Source organism: Phragmites australis, chromosome 22 (genome assembly GCF_958298935.1).
Source record: "Phragmites australis chromosome 22, lpPhrAust1.1, whole genome shotgun sequence".
In the NCBI taxonomy this organism is placed as follows: domain Eukaryota; kingdom Viridiplantae; phylum Streptophyta; class Magnoliopsida; order Poales; family Poaceae; genus Phragmites; species Phragmites australis.
The window spans coordinates 8,324,158-8,345,351 of NC_084942.1; the positions used below are offsets into that span (position 1 = coordinate 8,324,158).

A 21,194-nucleotide genomic window follows, 5' to 3' on the forward strand; every position below is an offset into this window, starting at 1 on the left:
TCCTAATTCATCAGCAATATTTGCATCGCCTAGTATATCACAAACTAGCAAGTCGATGAACAATCATTACGGTCGAATTGATATAATAGGTTCGGCCAATTATTATGAGCCATTATATGATAATAGTTCTAGTAGTGTACAACAAGAAATTATACGTCTTAATACATCGGCAATGATTTCACAACCTATGGTTACACCACAAGTTATGTCGATGAGTGATAGGTATGACCACAACAATGTTAAACATTCGGCTAATTATTTTGAACCACCATATGCTACATCATATGTCATTAGAATGGAGGTTGCACTCTATACTTTTTCAACACCATATGCAACACCTAATGCGTATAGTTCAGCTCCATACACCACTTATGATTATGACCAAATAGATGAGAATTCAGCAAGTATGCATGTACCTCCATACAACACTATGGCATATAGTGTATCTCCCACACTACCCCAAAGTTCCGGTATTCCTTATAGTTTATTGCCGGAAACTTATTTTAGTGTCCCTCAACAAGATACATCATATGTGCAGTCCACAATGTTATATTCTTGTGATACCTCAAAGCCATGTACTTTCAGCCCAGAACGACAAGCGTCTACTCGACTTATAGCCAAGCGTCATACAGGGTCTAAAAGCATTGTGGGGCAATCTGATATGGAAAAAGAACAAAGGCCGACCTCTGTTGAATGGTCGGACATGATTGAGGCTATAGCATTGCCACTTGAATTCCATGCTAAAACAACTGGTGATCAATTTGATGTGAGAAAAGGAATTCGGAATTCATCTTATAGGGAGTCAAATTCAAGCTCAAAGGAACAGAGGTCTAAAACAATTGATGAATATTTTGAGGAAGAATTTAGCACAATTAATGCAGAATTGCAAAAGAAGTTCCTTTCGTTCTATCGGAAGACAAAACAAGGCGTCATTAAGATAAAGGTGATTCCATCTATTGATGCCCTGCTAAAAGAGGTACGATCTGAAATTACGTTATCTGTTTCCCAATCTGATATTATAGACTCTATACTTTATGATTCTGAAAGATTGGGTAAAGAGGATAATGTAAGCAAATAATTAGGTTAGCGTATGAATATCGAAAAGCCGACTACTATTGCATACAAATAGTTGGATAATGAAGAAGGAAAAATGTTCGTAACTACTAAGAAAAAAGAAAAACCCTTGGTGCTTGAAGTCAAACCTTGCATAAAATTTAGGGATGCTAAAAACAAATTAATAATGTGTTGCAAGGGAAATTCGAAATAAAATTTGATAATGCAATACCTATACACAGAAGACCGTATTCTGATTTTGATAATGCGGTCCCATACTCACGGGGTTTTAAGTGCTAGAGCTTGCAAAATTCATGAATAAGGATAGTAGGATCGTTGTGGGATTTGTCAACCGAGTTGTTATGTCATATGGGAAGACTGACAATAGCAATATTAAAGTTAGGATCATTCCAATCATCTTTGTTAGGCATTGCATTCATATGGCTTATTTTACTTGTTCTAAACTCGGTATACACTTGGTCACAAATAGGGTTTAAGTTTTGTTATTATTTCGGGTTTAGAGATACAAGGCCGTGGTTGAAAGAATTTGAAGAGATCGATATTAATATAGTAGAAAATAATTCTAAGATATCGGATAAAACAAGTACAATTAAATGTGTAGCCAAATGGGTTAATATCAAATCTGAACCATTTGTTTGTTTAGCTTTGAAACCATCTCTGTAAACGAATCGGCTAAGAAAGAAAATGTATACATTTAATTTTACCAAGTGTGATCAGATTTTTGATATTTTATTGCAAAAGAAACATATCAGATTATCTGATCATAATGTTATACCTTCATGTGAAGAGTTGAAAGGGCATTCATATTGCAAGTGGCATATTTGTTTACTCATAGTACTAATGGTTGCAATATGTTTCGTCAACAAATACAATCGATTATTAATGAAGGTTGATTGAAGTTTGCAATTCATCTAGAGACAGGGAGGCATAGAGTAGAACAATCTCTCTCTGTAAGTATGTTGAATTGTGAAGACAAGCAGGTGTGGATTCAACCAAAACAGGCTAATGCAACCAAAGGCAAGAAAGTGGCAATGGCTAGCAAGATTGATAATGATAGAACTAGTAAAGCTAGCAATATTGTAGGTAAAAATAAAAAGATGGTTTGGGTCCCTAAAGGTAGTCAAAATATTAAAGCTACGGTTAATGTTCAAGAATCAATTGCTAGAGCTGTATCAAAAGCAAAGCCAAATGTGACATTCAAATAACTTCTGGTTAAGTATGAGAGGGAGAAACCCAGCCCAAGTACTGCTGGTCGGTTTGGTAATTTCAATCAACCAAGATCACCTCCAAAGTATGAGTTTGTTGGTCAGGATCGGCGATGGGAAGGTTTTCATGCAGCAGTGCCGTATCCTCCTTTTGGACCACCAACGCTCATGCCGTGTGGGCCTCTTCCTATGATATTTCCTCCTTGTCCGTCATGGGGCTGCTTTGGTCCATGGACGCCACCTCCGATGCTTTTTGAGTCATTCCATCCAAGGCGGGCAGCAGCTAGGTCACCAGTGTTTGATAGACAATCTCATCCTAGATATGACCATTTTGATCAAAGGAATTGGTCCGGAGATCAAAGGAAGAGGAAAGTGTTCAAACAAGTTTATCGTGTTAAAAGGGATGGTAACAAGGATAAAAGTTCAGATTTGCCTTCAAGAGATGAGAAGCTAACTATTGTACCCAAGGAGCTGATAAGTGTGAATTCACTTGAAGGAGCTATGTCAGTAACTGATAAACATGAACATACTTCATGTGATCAAGCCAAACACACATCTGGTTCAGACTCTTGCATTAGTATGTGACAAGAAAAAGCAACACATAGAAGAAGAATTATTGATGTCAGGCTTAGCAAAAAGGAAAGGTCTAGCAGCTCAATGGTAATGATGCAGCCGAATGCATGTGTTCCAGTTCAGGTTCAAAGAAAGAAAGTGAGAAGGCAATCGATGTGACTAATAGAAAGCATGGCCTTGATGTGGTTAATTACAAGAAGAAGATGTGGGTTCCTAAAGGTAGCACACAAGTTCAGACTAAGGGTAGTGTTCAAGTATCCATTGCTAGAACTACACCGGAGGCAAATTTGAAGATGATGGAATCCAGGAAACAACCGCAAAATCACATGTATGTTTGATTATTCTCCATGGTTTTGGTGTGATCCTTGGATGCCATTTTATGAATCTTTACAGTTTAGTCAGGCATTGCCAGTGCAAGATACATAGGATCGGTTGTTACGGTCGTATTAGAAACATTATTAGGAGAACATAAGATATATGACCGATGTTTATTTATCATCACCCTAAGAGCATTCATAGTCGGCACATCATTTATCATCATGCTAAGTGATGGCTGGAAAAAGATAATAAGTTGTTCATGATTATTGCGTATGAAATTATTTTTCAGTACGCAAGCTTTACCAAAAAATTGGGAGGCATGTGTTGATGACAAGATTTGGCATCTATAGTGGTCATTGCAGTGATCAGTACCTCTGACCAGATGAACAGTACCTCCAATAAGATGAAAAGTACCCCCTCGGTCAGTGAACAGTACCCGACCAGTGAACAGTAGCAATGACCACGACCAGGCGATACGGACAGATGTTCGAATAAAAAATGTAGTCGAATCAAATAAGGCTGAACTGCAATAAAGGATACTCGGGTAGATATATGAGAATTTATGTGGTTGAATAGGAAATATATGTTAGTTATAGAAAGTTTGGACTCATGTGTTATAGTTGAATCATATATGTAATTATTCTTCGGTTTGAATTAGGAATCTTAATCTTGTACAACTAAGACCTACTGCCCTTTAAATATGAGAGGGTCATGGCCGATTGAAACATCTAACAATCGATCAAATACCAATATGCATCTACTATTTTTGTACCTAGCTCCTGTAGTCTTGTTCCTCCTTTTTTCTCCTCCTGTTGCTACTCATTCTTGATCTCGACGATTAAGGACAAGCCACCGGCTAACCGTGCCCTGACAGGGTCCCTCCCGGGTGCGATTTGCTGATGAAGATCCGTTGCCACAGTACCAGACTGGGCTTCCCAGGTGCTGCTCACCGGATCTGTTATCCTTTGCCAGTTTGCTCATAAATTGGTCACTCGTTGCCGTGAAAGCACAATAGTTATCCCTGCTATCGTATGCGCGCCCTGCGCGTGCTGCTGTGGATTGTACACGAGGTGCTCAGTGTTTGGCGTGGCAACTTTTCACATCAACAAACCGCCACGCTAGGGCCACCAGTGGATGCTCTAATGCAACCAGCGCGAGTGCCCTGGAGGTCCTATGGGCTCCTATTCTCCTCATCCACCTCAGTGGGCAGGAGGAGATTACTGTCTACAACATCGAAGACAATGAGCAGTGGACATGCACTACCAAGAATTAGTTTTTTCTCGACGGGTAGAATCCACTAGGAATACTAGAAAAACCATCAGGTCGATGGGAGTTGTTTCCTAACTGTAATGTTGCAAGTTCCTGACGGATGGTAGTCGGGAAAGGTTGCTCCGGTGTCAGATGCATTGTCAGGCCCAAAATGTCGTTCACTGACATTAAACTGTCAGAATAATTCCTGGCGACCATTTATTCCGTCGAGCAAAGTTTTGTGCCTTCCTAACGTGGTTGCCGCCACGATAGGAATAATACAATTCTTGATGGTTACTCTCCTGTCAGGAACTCATGGATATAACATATTTTCCAGCTTATTTGCAACATTAATTAGAGAAAGCCACATGCATACAATGATATATAGAACCACATCAGTCAAATGATCAGACCGACACATCCAAGTGACATCCACCAGATCGACAAAAAGGAGCAAAAATTCATGCAAGTTCAGGTTTTGCAATCTGCCATACCTTGGCTTACATCTTGCATGCATCACAGGCAAGAAATTAAAAAGCTAATACATGCGACAAAAGGTAGTTCACGGCACAAGTCAGTGGGCTCATTCAACATGTTTTTGACCCTACTAGCCATCTAGCCATAGTTCTCCTTGTATCGCATGACTATAACAAAATATGCGTATCCACCAAAAAGTCTTCCAAATCTGCACCGAAGTCATGACTATAACAAAATATGAGCATCCACCAAAAAGTTTTCCAAACCTGCACCAATGTGTTGACAAGGGCTAGTTCACCTCTTCAAAAATATTATTGTGGATGTCATCTGAAGCATGAGAGGATCCATCTACAGCGACACCCTCCTGCATGTGACAAAATAATAAGAGTATTGCATGAGATTAGCATCTATTTTATTGCTATTGAATAGAATGCAGACTGAAATCTCCAGATGGTACTTGTTTCATCAATAGTACAACAAGAGAGATCAACATATATTTTCTTGCATATATGGTACTTGTTTCAAGAATGTACAACATCATTCTCTCAAAAGAAAATTACAACAACTGTTTAAGTGTGAAGCTTGTACTTAACTACTATTATAACCACTTTTCTAGGGGAATGCATTGTAATCAGTAGCATGCATGAAATTTATGAGAAGTAGTATGATAGATGAAGATTATGAATTATGTCCATCAAGTTATTGTCATTCATGCAGATACAATCCTCTTATAATTACAAATATTCTCAGAGCACAGCAACAGTCTTAGAGCTACCAAAGGTACCATGCATGAATAAAGTGGAGCATCATGTAAAATTAGTACTTACCATCTCATCTACTTGTTGATCAGGAACATCTGATATTTCCATCTAAAGCTTGATATAAAGGACCAACTTATAGTACCAAATTAGGGATTATATTTGGGCCTTAAATCTCCAAGATATAGAGAAGCACAAAAATTACCTCATTTAGATGGTCAGAATGATTTATACGCCGAACCAGTACTGCATTATGTTTCTTCAAAACTGCATTGTCTTTCTTTAACACTTCGTTGTCTTTCTTTAGCACTAAATTGTCTTTTTCTAAGTTCTAATTTATTTCAATTGTTTCATCAAGTCTTCTCTTGAGATTTTGGTGAGACATGGAGTTGGACGGCCTAATGTTACATTCCTTTGCAGCATCCACAACATCAGCCTTGTTTAGAGCACCATCCGCTATTGCCATACGACCATGGGACATGCCACCTGAGGTGTTATACATGACTTTTGCATCAAAAGTTCTTTGCTGCCAATCAGTGGGATATGTAGCTTGGAGGCCTTCATTGTAATCATCCTTTAAAATAATAGATGTTAGCTTCCATGAATACAAGTTCCCAAGTATTAAAACAATCAAGGCAATGAAACATACCACACGTTTTTGGGCATGTTGGCTTGGGATTGGACCACTATTCCCACTGTTATCACAATTTTTAAGACGTGCCTTCATGCAACAATAAGTGTTTATGGTAGTGGCTTTCTCGAGTCCAAACTTAGCTTTCTGTAGTATGACAAAATCTCATCAGATCATTTGTATTGTAAGTCTTAGGATCTAAACAAAAATGAAGCACACTGTAATAGAGGTGTAAAACAAACCAAATATTGTTAGGTCTCGCCTAGTGGTCTTGAACCACCCTTGTTTTGAGCTACATCTTCTGATTTATAGCGTGAATCTTGCCTAAGCTTCTGTTTCTTTCTATACTTAGCAGACCACCAATATCGACACAGTAACTCCCACGACTCATCTGTAATCCAATCAGGTTTGCACTTCAAATATTGTTCAAATCAGTATTAAAACCAAGAATAACTTTGCACATGGATAAACATATTCAAACAATCATGCAACAATTAATAATTAAATTTACATGCCACCAGCATGCATACATGTTGCAGTTGCTAGTCCTTGAGTAGCCAAAACCCACTAATTTTACACAATACATACTCATAGGGCATGCAAACTGAAGCAATTGCAACTTGGTAGTTTCAAATGATAGACAAACTGAATGATAAGTTAGAGAACTGATATAAGTTAAGAAAAACTAACCAGGTACTACTAACAATCACCTTCAACGGTAAATATTGAGGACCCCGGATCAATTCGCAGTGGTGAAGGCAGGAGCAAAGATGGCAGCAACAGCGACAATATAATTTGGTGGTCAAGGGTGCAGCCGAACCAAACAAGTATTCAAAATCTGCAGCCATAACTATGGTAAATGAAAGAACTAATGATAACTGAATATAAGAAATAGAACAACCTCTTTTGCTCCAGGAAGAATTAATATCATTTAACCTTCAAAGACAACAATTTTGGGGATTAAAAAAGATTCATAACTTGTGTAAAATGCAAGCAGCACAATACCACCAATCTTTGCCTGATGCAATGGAAGACCAATTGTGCCCCACCCGATTGGCCAAAGCTGAAATAAAGCAGATAAATATTACTTCTGAGGGCATGCAAGGCGTGCTAACACTAAACCTTAGAGACAATCTTATTAAAATTATACTCTCAGACCACAATCAGCAGAACACAAACATTTCTATTTTTCTCTTGTCAGTGTTGGCAATAAAATCATACTGAAACATTATCTAAATAGGATTACTAGATGAAGATGTTCATTTGCTTGCAGACTAGGCCAATGAAAGAGCTCCCCAAAGGAGGAAGCGAATCCTCACCTGGACTCTAATCATGGAAAAAAACACGCTCAATGCCACTTACGCTGCAGAGAGGACAAAAGGCTCTTGTTGCTGCTCTTTCTATACTACTAACTGCTACTACTTTCGTGTTGAGGAAAAAAACTAAATACCACTTACATCGAGGGAGGGTCAGATGGGGAGCTCGTGCTTGGATGTGGTGGTGTCTTTCTCCGTTGGCTAGTTCTGCGACCTGCTAGCTCTGTCTGCTGCAGACAACCAAAATCCTGACTGCCGCCACACATATCTAGTGACCAAATCTCTACCCAACCACTATGGATCTGGTGGTTTTGTTAGGGTTTATGGTGGGTGGGGACACAATAAATCAGTGGGGATCAATGCCTTGATCAATAGCTTCTGCGAGGCTTGAGGGGATCAATTGCTTTAGGGAGCAATGCAGATGGGAGGCTATAGGGATGGATTTGTTGTTTTTTCTTTTTCCTCTTTATACAACCGGTCAAGGCCCAGGGTCCTTAATTTCGTTGCTGCCATGCGCCAAAGCGCGTTTCACATCGCCCGCACGCGCCAAACACCGAAACATTTGCGCGCACCTATGCGTTTTCTCGCGCCACCCAGACATCTCGCGACGGTCCCAACCTCCAGCCAGGAAAGAATGGGCCATTCTCATCGACTGTTGCATTGCGTCAGGCGACGAAAGATTTCTCCCGTTGTGTAGTATGTCTCCTTCAGGAAAGAATGGATTATTCATGTCGGGATGCATCAACATCAGCAAACATTGATCTTTCCCGTAGAACTTTGCGGGAACGTCAAGAAAGCAAAATACTGTCAGGAAAAAATTGATTTCTGGTACGGCACACCGTGACCCTGGTGTCCCAGGTCAGGGTTGCCTTGTACGCCTTCTACAAGTGGGAGACATACTACACGGCAGGAGAGCTAGGATTAATCGTCCGGCGGCAGTGTCGTCCCTGATAGAAGAAAGAAGAGACAAGAGCTTTTGGGAGTTCTGCTTCACGGAGTTGCAAGACAAGTATAAATATTGGGGAAAAAAGCCACGAGAAAAGAATAGTCATCATGCATCCATCTTGTCTGAATCAGAGAAAATCAACATGATACTTTCGGGCATGTCACTATTTGCTGCTGCCAATGATCTGAAGAAAAGACGCAAGAACCAAATAGAGGACCAAATTCTGGCGCCTCTAAGCCCAGGCGCAGAAATGAGTGCAAATCGCTGGCTGCGCAAAGCATTTGGGCTCATCTACACCAGAGCTAATGTGATCAACACTCCTAAATACTTGGCCTACCATCTGTTGCTGGTTCCGTCAGTTCACATCGCCGCCATCACCCTCTTTGCAACGAGCCACAAGAATGGGTACGACGCCACCGATGTCAAGATTACGTACATTTTTCTGGGCTTCACCGCTGCACTGGATGTCCTTGCAGTGTTCATCTGACAGCTGCTGTTCAAGCTCATGTCCTTTGCAGGCGTAGCGGCATTGTGCGAGACGCTTCCGGGGTACAACCTCATAACCTCAGTTCTCCGGAGGATCCATCCCGTCACAGGCGGGCTGCTCAAGTGCGCCGCGCGCATCGGCTGCAAGGCAGATTATTTTTTCTGCCAGAGCGATAATCTGTACAGAAAAGTTGCGGGATTGGTTCTCGGAGATCTGATGTCTGTTCCCAGGCTGAAAGGCCTCGACCTCTCCACCTACAGAAGCTTCACCAAGCTCAACTGGACTCTAAGTGTGGATATGCAAGAGGCATGCGATCCGAAGGGTGTGCCTCACCACAGTCCATACCAGGCAGCTCACTCTCAGATCAAACAAGCCATGAGTCGGAGATACGGCCTAGCCTGCGCAAGTCCATCCTACCAGGCAGCTCACAGGCAGATCCAGCTCCCGGGCGACTCATTGAGGTTGAGGCCACAGATCAAAGAAGCACGCACCCCATACCAGGCAGCCCACATGCAGATCCAGCTCCCGGGCAAGGCATTGAGGCCACAAATCAAACAAGCCATCAGTCCGAGATACGGCGCAGCCTGCGCAAGGAGTCGTTCGATGAGAGCGTCCTCCTCTGGCACATTGCCACCGACCTCTGCTTCCGCAGCAAGCCTCAGCCAGACATCCAACTACCCTTCCGCGAAGATTGCACACAGGCGATATCCGACTACATGGCGCACCTGCTGAATTTCCATCCGGAGATGCTGATGACCGGCAGCAGGCAGCATCTGTTCACCGAAGCCATGCGCAACATCGAGTCCATCCTCCAAGGCAAGGAGAAGCAGGGTGCTGCTGCCGCCAAGCTACCACGCGACAGCGACAAAAGCCTACATCATACAGGAGAACATATCATAGAGGAGATCATGAAAAAAGCGGAGGCCATGAACGAAGCGGATGCGGAAACAGGCAGCAAGTACCCTCTCATTCACGACGCATGGAAGCTCGCGAAGGAGCTGATGGGCATGGAGGAGGAGACTCAGGGGGAGGTGATGTACCGCGTGTGGTTGGGCATGCTCTGCTACTCGGCCAGCATGTGCAGGGGATACCTGTGTTGATGATAAGATTTGATATTTACAGTGGCTATGATAATGATGATAGGTTTAATGAAATATTGTTGGGACTGATCGAGTGCGTGAAGTTGGTCTCTAGCTAAGGTAATCTCTGACTAAGGTGGTCTCTAGCTACGATTTTCGAGTGACCATGACCAGTGGCCAGTGACCAATGTGACCAGTGACCAACAACCACGACCAGCAACCAGTGATCATGACCAGCAACCATGACCACGGTGATCTCTGAACATGGTGAATTTCAGCATTTGACCTCTGAATAGGTGGAAGAACTAGATGGATTGGTCTCTAAGAAGGTAGTCAGATCAAAAAGGTAGTACGCGAGCAGTTGTTCAGGTTGAGCAAGTAGTCGAATTCAAGAAGTTCGAACTGCAATAAAGGATATTCGGGCAAATATATAAGGGTTTTACATAGTTGACTAGGAAAGATATGTTAGTTTTAAAAAATTTAGATATTAGAAGGCATGACCGAATCATATCTGTAAATCTTGTTCGGTTTGAATTAGGAGTCATGATCTTATACTGCGAAGACCTGCCACCCTTTAAATGTGGTAGGGTCCTGGCCAATTGAGAGAATCATCCAATCGATCAAACACAACTTATATTACCTTTCATTTTGCCTAGTTTCTATAGTCCCATTTCCATTTTTCAATTTGCATTGCTACCCGTTTTTGATCTCGACGATCAATGACATGCCATCGACCATCCACGCTCTAACAAGGTCCCTCCCGAGCGTAGGTGACAATGAAGATCTAACAACGTAGTGCCATGACCGGGGTATCCTAGGTGCTGTTCGCCGGGTATTGCACACGAGGTGCTTGGTGTTTCACTGAGTATTGCACACAAGATGCTTTTCGCATCAACACACTTTTTGGTGACTCCACTGGGATGAAGACTTTCGGCTATCTTCTAGCCGAATTCTAAAGCCGACATGTCTACTTCAGAGATTGACAAAGATAACATCATCATAGTGTACTATGATGAGTTGTTGGAAGAAGTGCGTCTAGCGATCGAGGCCGACTTGGAGCAACGTCGGCAACAACTGCTCTCGCGCTACGTAAAGACTCGGCAAGGCATATTCAAGAAGGAAGATTATCCACCGCCCGCCGTCCAAAACCCTAAGGTACTGGCCACCGTAAATGCTCAACCCCATCCCTCGCATGAAGACGTTGCTAATATGATCGATCAATCTGTCGGTGCCACTATGGCTAATAGTGTCCAAAAGATGGTTAATGATACATTAGCTGAGAGGATATGGCTTTTAGTTTTGTAAATACATGAGGAACAAGGTTTGAAACAACCTGTTGCTAGTAATTTTAATGCCTCAATTCCTTCTACTGTCGTTAATACATTACCTGGTGCTTCTTATGCTTACTTGAATAACCCTCACGATGCCCAAATTGTATGGGTAGTGTTGCATCTAATCATGTTACTTCTCTCATGCTATTAAAACTGATGTGACACAAAACCCGTATCAAACAACATATGTTAAGCGTCATGCTTCAACTTCGCATCAAGCTTATAGAGTCGAATGTTATCCCAATATGCAGACACCTTATTACCAAACCATGGCATATAGTGCTCTGCCTATACCACCATAAAGGTTAGGCATCCTTTATGGACTGACACCTGCGGAATATTTTGCTACACCACTTCCTGCCTATGCATCGATTTTTCCCACATCATAGCTTGAGCCGATAGGTAACCTTGCTTGGCATGTGGCTGATTATGCTGAAATCATGTGAGAACAAGTAGCTACTGTGCTAAGAGAACAATTCGGCGTGGAGGTTAGGAGAAAAGCTCGTGCATACCAAAAGCCATATCCTGAGCACTATGATACAATTCCATATCCCTGTGGTTTTAAAGTTCCTAACTTTGTGAAATTCACCGAGGAAGATAATATAACCACTAGGGAACATGTGGGTCAATTTTTTGCACAATTGAGTGAAGCCAGTTCTAATTATATTCTGAAAATTAAATTATTTCCTTTATCATTATCTGAAACTACTTTTACATGGTTTGCATCTCTTCTCCTAATTCTGTACATATGTGGTCTCAATTAGAAGAAAGATTTCATGAATACTTTTATAGTGCTGACACTGAATTAAGACTTTAACATTTAACATCGGTTAAGCAAAAATACAATGAGCCTGTGGCTGATTTTATTAGGAGGTTTAGAGATACAAAGAATCGATGTTTTAACTTAATGCTTTCTGAAAAAATACTTGTTCAAACTAGCTTATTCAGGTTTATTATCTCATATTAAGGAGAAGGTAGAGGGTTATGATTTCCAAGATGTTAGTCAAGTCTTACAAAGAGTTCTAGCATAAGAGAGCCGAGCTAAAGAGTCTAGAAATCTTCAGAGGTCAAATGGCAAGATAAGGATCGATCGTCCTAATGTTCACATGCTTGAGTATTAATCTAAAAATTCGGACGATGATGATGCCAATATGTGTGTCGCCGAATGGGCCTGGTCTTCTAAGTCTAAACCATTCGTTTGCTCTGCTCTTGAGTGATGCCTCATAAGAATCGGCAAGAGCAAATTAAATTTACTTTTGATGTATCAAAATGCGATAGGATTTTTGATTACTTGCTACAAGAAAAACATATTGAGCTATCTCATGGTCATGTAATTCTGCCATTAAATGAATTGAAGAGGTGAGCTTATTGCAAATGGCATAATTCTTATTCTCATGCGACTAATGATTGCAATGTTTTCATCGATAGATTCAATAGGCCATTAATGAAGGACAATTAAAATTTACAGAGATGCAAATAGACAAACAACCATTCCCGGTTAACATAGTCAATTTCCAAGACAAAAGCATCCTAATTCGACCAAATCAAGCCGAATCAACTAAATAGAAAAATGTAATCATTGGTGAAGAAAGACCTAAGCCTTTGGGGAAAAACAAAAGCTTGTTAAGAGAAGTGTTACTCGAGAACACTTTCCAAGGTAAAGAATCAATCAAGATTGTAGTGCGCACTTCAGCTAAGGGGGGCACCATCACAATGCGAAGCAAAAGATGATCAAACCAAAAAGTCCGGAAGTCGGCAAATGGAAAGTTAATGAGGCGAATAGACGTGACAAGGTTGAGAAATTCAAGTCCACATTCAGGTAAGTCTTGTCTAAATGTGAGAAAGACAAGGTTGTTCCAACTCATATGAGTCGACCAAATGGGTGCAAGCGACCAAGATCACCTTTAAGGCAAGGAGTGCATGATCATCATCAACTAAGGGAAGACCATGCTACCGTCGTTTACCCACCACTTGGGCCGTTGGCGTCATGGCCATGGACGCCCCCGCCTATGCCATTCCCTCCTTGCCCGATGTGGGGTTATAACAGTATATAGATGCCTCCTCCTCCTATGCAATTTTCTCCTTTTCATCCGGGATGTGCAGCACCACGGAGACTAGTATTTGATAAAGTACCACGCCCTGTCTATGACTGATTAGGGCATATAAATCGGTCTAGTGATGTTCAACATGCTAAGGTTGTGAAGAGAGTATACCAAGCCAAGGAGGGTGGGGTTTCTACTCAAATTTTAGATTCTAATGTTGATCAAACAAGGACCACTGCTGTTGATATTATTGAGATTGGTTTAATGAAAGTGGGTGCTAAAGAACTTGGCAAAGGACCGATTGTCATTGGTAATAATTCGGTCGAATCTAAACATGTGCCTACTTCTGTCCAAGTTGATCCAATGACCAATGATCATCAAGCAAGCAATAGCAAGACGCTTTCTAAGTACCTACAATCGAGGTGGTGTCCCTCGGGCTTGTCTCACACAAAGAAGAGAAGATTGCAGCAGCTATGGAAGCAAGAATTGATGGAGCAATAAGCTGAAAAGTTGCAGGATGATACTTTCAATGCATCCCGTGAAGAAAATGTGGAAACCAAAGCTAGATGCCAAAACAACTCCTACAACAATCCTTTTGCCGACAACAATGCCGGAGCCTATACAAGGTGATAAGGAAGATAAAGAATTGCTTGATTATGCTGATTCACTGGTGCATACTAATGATGCTTCACCAACCGAAGATATGGATATCAATATGGTTTTTATGTTACATTCAGAATTTTGTGCCATGGATGGAGGTGAAGTAGCTCAATTGGACTTAGGGGGTCAAAAGAAGCTATTTTTGAGAAGCCAAAGGAGACGGATCGGCACTTGAGACCGTTATATGTAAAAGGTCATATTAATGGGAAACCGATTTCAAGAATGCTTGTTGATGGTAGGGCTGTAGTCAATTTGATGCCATACTCAATTTTCAAGACTTGGTAGAGATGATGATGAATTAATGAAGACTAACTTGGTGTTCAATGGATTTGCTGGTGATTCTAATGAGGCCAAATGTGTTATCTCTATGGAGCTCAATGTTGGAAGTAAGACGTTATCCACCGCCTTCTTCTTCATTGAGGTGCAAGGTAATTATAGTGTTATTCTTGGTCCCGATTGGATTAATACAAATAGTTGTGTTCCATCTTCCTTGCATTAGTTTTTAATTTAATGGGTGGATGATGATGTGGAAATAATATATGCGGATACTTTGGCCTATATTACCTTGACTGATGCTTCGACTAATTGGCGATATTGTGATGCTAAATGTTTATCAGGGCTTGATCTTTCAGATTATGATTTTCTTAGTGTCTCCAAGGATGGATTTGTGCCCGTGGTTGTGAAGCCGGTTTGTGATAATCAGTTAAATGATTTAGTGTATCAATGAGTAGAGATAGGAATTTAGAATGGCTACAAAAGCGTATGGAGCAATATAGTTTAAATAAGAACAATATTTGTGAATCCATTGAACACTTAGATGAGTTAGATAAATTAGGTCATGGTTTTTCGTCGGCCGATCCATTAGAAGAGGTTGATAGAGGTTATGGTATTCTACCAAGGTCTACGTTTGTAAAATAAATAAATATGAAAGCCGATTACAAGGCCAAAGTAATCGAGTTGCTCAAAGAATACGTCGATTTTTTTGCTTGGGAGTATCATGAGATGCCAGGGCTTGACCGAGAGTTGGTACAACATCGATTGCCTGAAGTGGCATTTAGGCCTTATAAATAGTCACCTAGAAGGTTTAATCCTAACATGCATGATTAGATTAAAGAAGAGATAGACTGATTATTGAAAGCCGGATTTATTAGGCCATGAAGATATGTGGATTGGATTTCCAATATCGTCCCGGTTGAGAAGAAGAGCAACGATAAGTTGCGAATTTGTATTGATTTTAGATATTTGAATAAAGCTACTCCTAAATATGAATATCCTATGCTTATAGCCAACATGTTAGTTAATGATGTTTCGGGACATAGAATAATTAGTTTTCTTGATGATAATGCTGGTTATAACCAAATTTTTATAGCCGAAGGGGATATGTCTAAAATGGTTTTTCGTTGTTCTGGATTTGTTGGTTTATTTGAGTGGGTGGTTATGACATTTGGGTTGAAAAATGCTGGTGCTACTTATAAAAGGGCTATGAATTTAATCTTTCATTATTTGCTTGGAGTTATATTAGAAGTATACATTGATGACATAATCATTAAATCGGATGATAGTGATTGTCATTTAGCCGATTTGAGATTAGCATTTGAAAGAATGTGTCGGTATGGTTTGAAAATAAATCCACTCCAATGTGCTTTTGGTGTGTCGGATAGAAAGTTTTTAGGCTTTATAATACGTGAGAAGGGAATAGCGATAGATCCTACTAAAATAGAGGCTATACAAAAGGTTCAGGCATCTACATGTAAAAGAGATATGCAGAAATTTATGGGTAAGGTAAATTATTTGAGGAGATTTATATCAAATCTATCCGAAAAAGTTAGTGCTTTGACGCTCATACTTCAGTTGAAAAATGAGATCGAATTTGCTTGGGGGGCAGAACAATAACTTGCATTTGATGAAATCAAGAAATATTTGTCTACTCTTCTGGTGCTTTGGGCACCTAAAGCTGGATTGCCTTTTCGGTTATACATTGTTGCGGGAGAGAAAGTGGTTGGTGCTGTTTTGACATAAGAAATTGATGGCAAGGAATATGCAGTCACCTATTTGAGCCGACATCTCTTTGAAGCGGAGACTAGTATGTCTTTATTGAAAAAGTATGCTTATCATTGTATTATTCTTGCACAAAGTTGAGGCATTACTTGCTATCTAATACTTGTGTAGTAGCATGTCAAGCCGATGTGGTCAAATATATGTTGCAAAGGCCAATTTTAAGTGGTAGAATTGGCAAATGGGCCCATGGACTTATAGAATACAATTTGGTTTATGAGTCTTTGAAATCTATGAAGGCCAGATTGTGGCGAATTTCATTGTTGACCATCGGATTGATGATAGCATGATTTAGAAGTTGGTTATGTATCTGTTAAACCATGGAAACTTTACTTTGATTGTTCGGCTTGAGGGTTAGGACAAGGTGTTGGTCTTATTTTTGTCTCACCTAGAGGTGCTGTTTTTGAAGCATCTTGTCGTTTGGAGTATTTTTGTACGAATAACCAAGCTGAATATGAAGCTCTCTTGTTAGGATTAGAAGTTTTCAGTTGCATGGGTGTAAAGAATATAGAAGCTTTTGGTGATTCATTACTAGTTGCACAACAAGTTTATGGTAATTATCGGTGTTTTGACGAATCACTAAATAGTTATATTGATAAATGTTTAGATATTATTGCTATCTTGGATGATTTTGCTATCAGTCATGTGCCTAGAGATGATAATTTTAGAGCTAACGACTTAGCACAACAAGCATCTGATTATCAAGTTGATAGAGGCAAATTCTTTGTGATTGAAAGACCGATGCTTGAAAATGTTGGTCATTGTATAGCCGAACATGAGTTTTTGGGTTCGGTTATGTCTTATTCACTGAGCGAAAAGGTTGAAGTGATTAAATCTAAGGATTGGAGAAGGCCTTTAATTGATTACTTGAAGGATCTAAGCAAAAGTATTGATAGAAAGATTCAGCAATAAGTCTTCAAATATGCATTGTTCAATGATGATTTATATCGTTGAGTTGTAGTTAGTTTGCTTCTCAAATGCTTTGATTCAGATCAAGCAAAAATTGCTATGGGAGAAGTACATGAAGACATATGTGGCACACATCAATCAGCATGCAAGATGAAGTGGTTATTGAAAAGACCTAAATTCTATTGGTCTACTATGCTTAATGATTGCTTCAGGTATTATAAGGGATGCAAGATATGCCAAAAGTTTTGTGATATTCAATTAGTTCCTACTATTATGATGCATCTTATTATTAAACCATGGCCGTTTCGAGGATGGAGCTTGAATTTCATTGGTCAAATACATCCTCCATCGTCTGAAGGTCATTGTTTTATTTTGGTGGTTACTGATTATTTCACCAAGTGGGTTGAAGTTGTTCCTCTCAAGAACATGACACATAAGGAGGTGATTGGATTTATTTTGGAGCATATTGTTCATAGATTCGGCATTCCACAAACTATACCTACGGATCAAGGTACTTTATTCATGTCACATCAGGTATGTGAATTTGCTAAGTCATTAAAAGTTAAGCTTCTCAATTCATCTCCATATTATGCTCAGGCCAATGGTCAAGCCAAGTCTACTAATAAAATTTTGATTAAGCTTATCAAGAAGAAAATAGAGGAACACCCCAAAAGATGGCATGAAGTTCTTTCGGAGGCTTTATGGGCACACCGTATTTCTAGACATGGTGCCACTAAAGTAACGCTGTATGAACTTGTTTATGGACAAGAGGTTGTACTACCCATTGAAGTAAACCTTGGTGCTTTGACGTTGGCCGAGCAGAATAACCTATCGGCTGTGGATTACTATGATCTAATGATAGATTGATGAAGTGACAGATGAAAGATTACAGGCTTTGAGGGAAATTGAGAAGGACAAATTAACAGTAGCCAAAGCTTACAATAAGAAGGTAAAAGCAAAGTCATTTCAAATTAGGGATCTTGTATGGAAGACTATCCTGCCGATTAGGTCAAAGGACAATAAGTTTGGCAAGTGGTCTCTGAGTTGGGAAGGTCCATACAGAGTTGCAAGTATCATCCCCGGAAATTCCTATTTGTTAGAAACCTTGCAAGGAGAGAAATTGCATAAAGCTATTAACAGACAATACTTGAAGAAATATTAGCCTAGTGGCAAAATACTTAGATAAAACATAGCCAATGTGTTGCTTACCATCGTTCTGAGGTGCAACTGAGGATATTGTTTTATGTCAAACATGTCTGTTTACCAAAAACAGGGGGGCATGTGTTGATGACAAGATTTGACATCTATAGTGGTCATGGCAGTGATGATAGGCTTAATGGGATATTGTTGGAACTGGTCGAATGCGTGAAGGTGGACTCTGGCTAAGGTGGTCTCTGAATAAGGTGGTCTTTGGCTACAATCTTCGAGTGACCACGTCTAGTGACCACGGCCAGTGACCACGTCCAGTGACTAGTGTGACCAGCGACTAGTGATCACGACCAGCTACCACGACCAATGATTAGTGCCACGACCAGCGACCACGACCACGGTGATCTCCGAACATGATGAATTTCAACAGTTGACCTGTGAACAGGTGGAAGAACTGGACAGATTGGTCTCTAAGTAGGTAGTCAGAAAGAAAAGGTAGTACATGAGCAGATGTTTGGGTCGAGCATGTAGTAGAATTCAAGAAGGCCAAACTACAATAAAGGATATTTGGGCAAATATAAGGGAGTTTTACGTGGTTGACTAGGAAAGATATGTTAGTTATAGAAAGTTTGGAGATCAGAAGGTATGGCCGAATCATATCTATAAGTCTTATTTGGTTTGAATTAGGAGTCCTGATCTTGTACGGCTAAGACCTGCCACCCTTTAAATATGAGAGGGTTCTGGCTAATTGAGAGAATCATCCAATCGATCAAACACAACTTACATTACCTTTCATTTTCCCTAGTTCCTATATTCCCGTTCCATTTTTTCAATCTACATTGCTACCCATTCTTGATCTCGACGACCAAGGACAAGCCGCAGGCCATCAACGCTTCGACGGGGTCCCTCCTGAGAGTAGGTGTCAACCAAGATCTGACGACGTAGCACCACGACCAGAGTATCCTGGGTGCTTCTCACTAGGTTTTACATATGAGATGCTCGGTGTTTGGCGTGGCATCTTTTCGCACAACCTGCATGCCAAGAGCTTGGGTGAAGACGGAGAGTTCCTCTCCTTCATCTGGCTTGTCCTATCGCTCAAGGGGCCAAGACCTTGGCCGACAAGCTTCAGATGTCGGAGCTGGATCCTAACAAAGAACCAGAATTAGAGGAAACACCGACCACAACCCCAGATCTGACTGAGATGCTATGATTACTTGATTCTCCCTGAAGAAAAAGAAGATGACGAAAGGACCGACCCTCCTTCATTGACATGCTTGATCTTTGCTTCACCGGTTTGATTTGTTTGCCTGCTTGCTTTCTTGCTACACTGGTGTGCTACATGTGTGTTTGTTGCCGCTGCTTCCATGCACACATGCATGCCCTTGCTTTGCTTGCTTCTCTAATGGTGTGTTGACTGTTTGTTTGTAGTCATGCCCGCGTTTATTCGCCGCCTCATAAAGTGAGTCTCTAGCTCAGGTTGAGTATAAATTTCTTGCTACAATGGCCTCTCATCTGGCTGGCCCATATCATCCATCAAAGGAGGAAAGTTTTGCCAGGCCTTTGGCCGGCATCGATGACGATGACGCCTTCGGGCACTGTTCTCCTCCTTAGAGGCATTGTCATGGCGTCTCCCCACTCCCCTCCCCTGGAGCCTCTAGGTGAAAACCTTATTTGGGCAACCAGACGAGTGACAGTGATGACTCATCGTCGCGTCCTCCTTGGAGGCACCACTCTGGAGGTCCATTTTTTGCTCCACGATGGCGTCCGTTTAGTGGCAGCTTGGTTGGGTTCGGCAATGGCACTAACTGCACTTGGCCTCGAAGGAGGCCCTAAAGTTTTGTCAAGGTTTGTTGTTTTTTGTTACAGTCACGCTGCATTCAGGAGTTTGGCTTATGTGCATTGGGATGAGTGTGACCATGTAGAGTCGGAGCTGCTGCGTCGATGGGGCACGACGGAGCTCGGCAATGATGACACATGGTTGGGCTCTCTCTAGTGGGGTCAGCGGGGACGGTGAGTGTGGACATGAAAATAACAAGGCAGTAGTTGTGGTCCGTTTGTGTGGAAGTCGGAGCTGTCGCGTCGTGCTGCGAGCTGGGCAACAATGACCTATTTAATGCCATGTTGGTCGTTGTTGGGTCAGCTTTGATCTAGGTTGTCTAGTTGTTTGGGTTTCTCACCGGTTTCCCCTCAAATAAACCATGCAGTTATGAGATTTTTGAGCCTTGTTTCCCCAATAAACTAGGCCATAAAATTGGCAGAGCTCGTTCCATCCTTAAAAAGAACAAAGTTCAAAGATCTTCCTCCTTCGCTCTCTAGGCCCATTAATTACCACATTAATCATTATAAAAGAAGAAAGATCGACACCATCGATAATTGTGAGTCAAATAATAGCATGTTAGACTGAGAATAGTGACTAAAGGGGGGGGGGGGTGAATAGGTGCCTTACCAAATTCTTTCGAATTGGATGGTTTGCTCCTTCGTTTCACCCAACGCACCTCAAAAACTCATGCGGAAGCAAACTCTGGAGAGAAACAAGTTACAATCAAACTCGCACGGAAAATCATGGCTCTCATGGTTGTATATGAACTCTAGGTTCCATTGAAACTCAATCCATGAGTCATCGCCATAAAAAGATTGCAACTTGATGAGAGATGCGCTTTGATCCAAAGAAGATCACCGGAAGAAAAAGTTCTTCAAGTTGATGATCTAGAGGTAAGAGAATTCAAGACCCACTTATATATATATTTGTATGTGAATTTTATGCCTCTAGCAACTAGAAGAACAACTTCACACAGAGGAAAAATTTCAGCCCAAAAACCAAAATGAAAATCTCATCCAAAAAGGAAAAACTCGCAACGAAGCAATGAAGCCAATTTAGGGAAACTAGAAGGAGATAAACACATGCATAGGAAACAAAATAAACTTCATTTTTTGCA

The 21,194-nt window shown here is 41.0% G+C and overlaps 1 long non-coding RNA gene and 1 pseudogene across 1 annotated transcript; one reads left to right on the forward strand and one right to left on the reverse strand.

Annotated features, from left to right (window-relative positions):
- Positions 1-4,838: 4,838 nt before the first annotated feature.
- LOC133904275 (uncharacterized) lies at positions 4,839-6,660 on the reverse strand. Its single transcript, XR_009907446.1, has 3 exons — positions 6,303-6,660; positions 5,723-6,227; positions 4,839-5,259 (listed from the first exon to the last, which is right to left on the reverse strand). It is a non-coding gene; the product is annotated as an uncharacterized LOC133904275 (long non-coding RNA).
- Positions 6,661-8,336: 1,676 nt separating this feature from the next.
- Positions 8,337-19,468, forward strand: LOC133904501 (uncharacterized; annotated as a pseudogene).
- Positions 19,469-21,194: the final 1,726 nt, after the last annotated feature.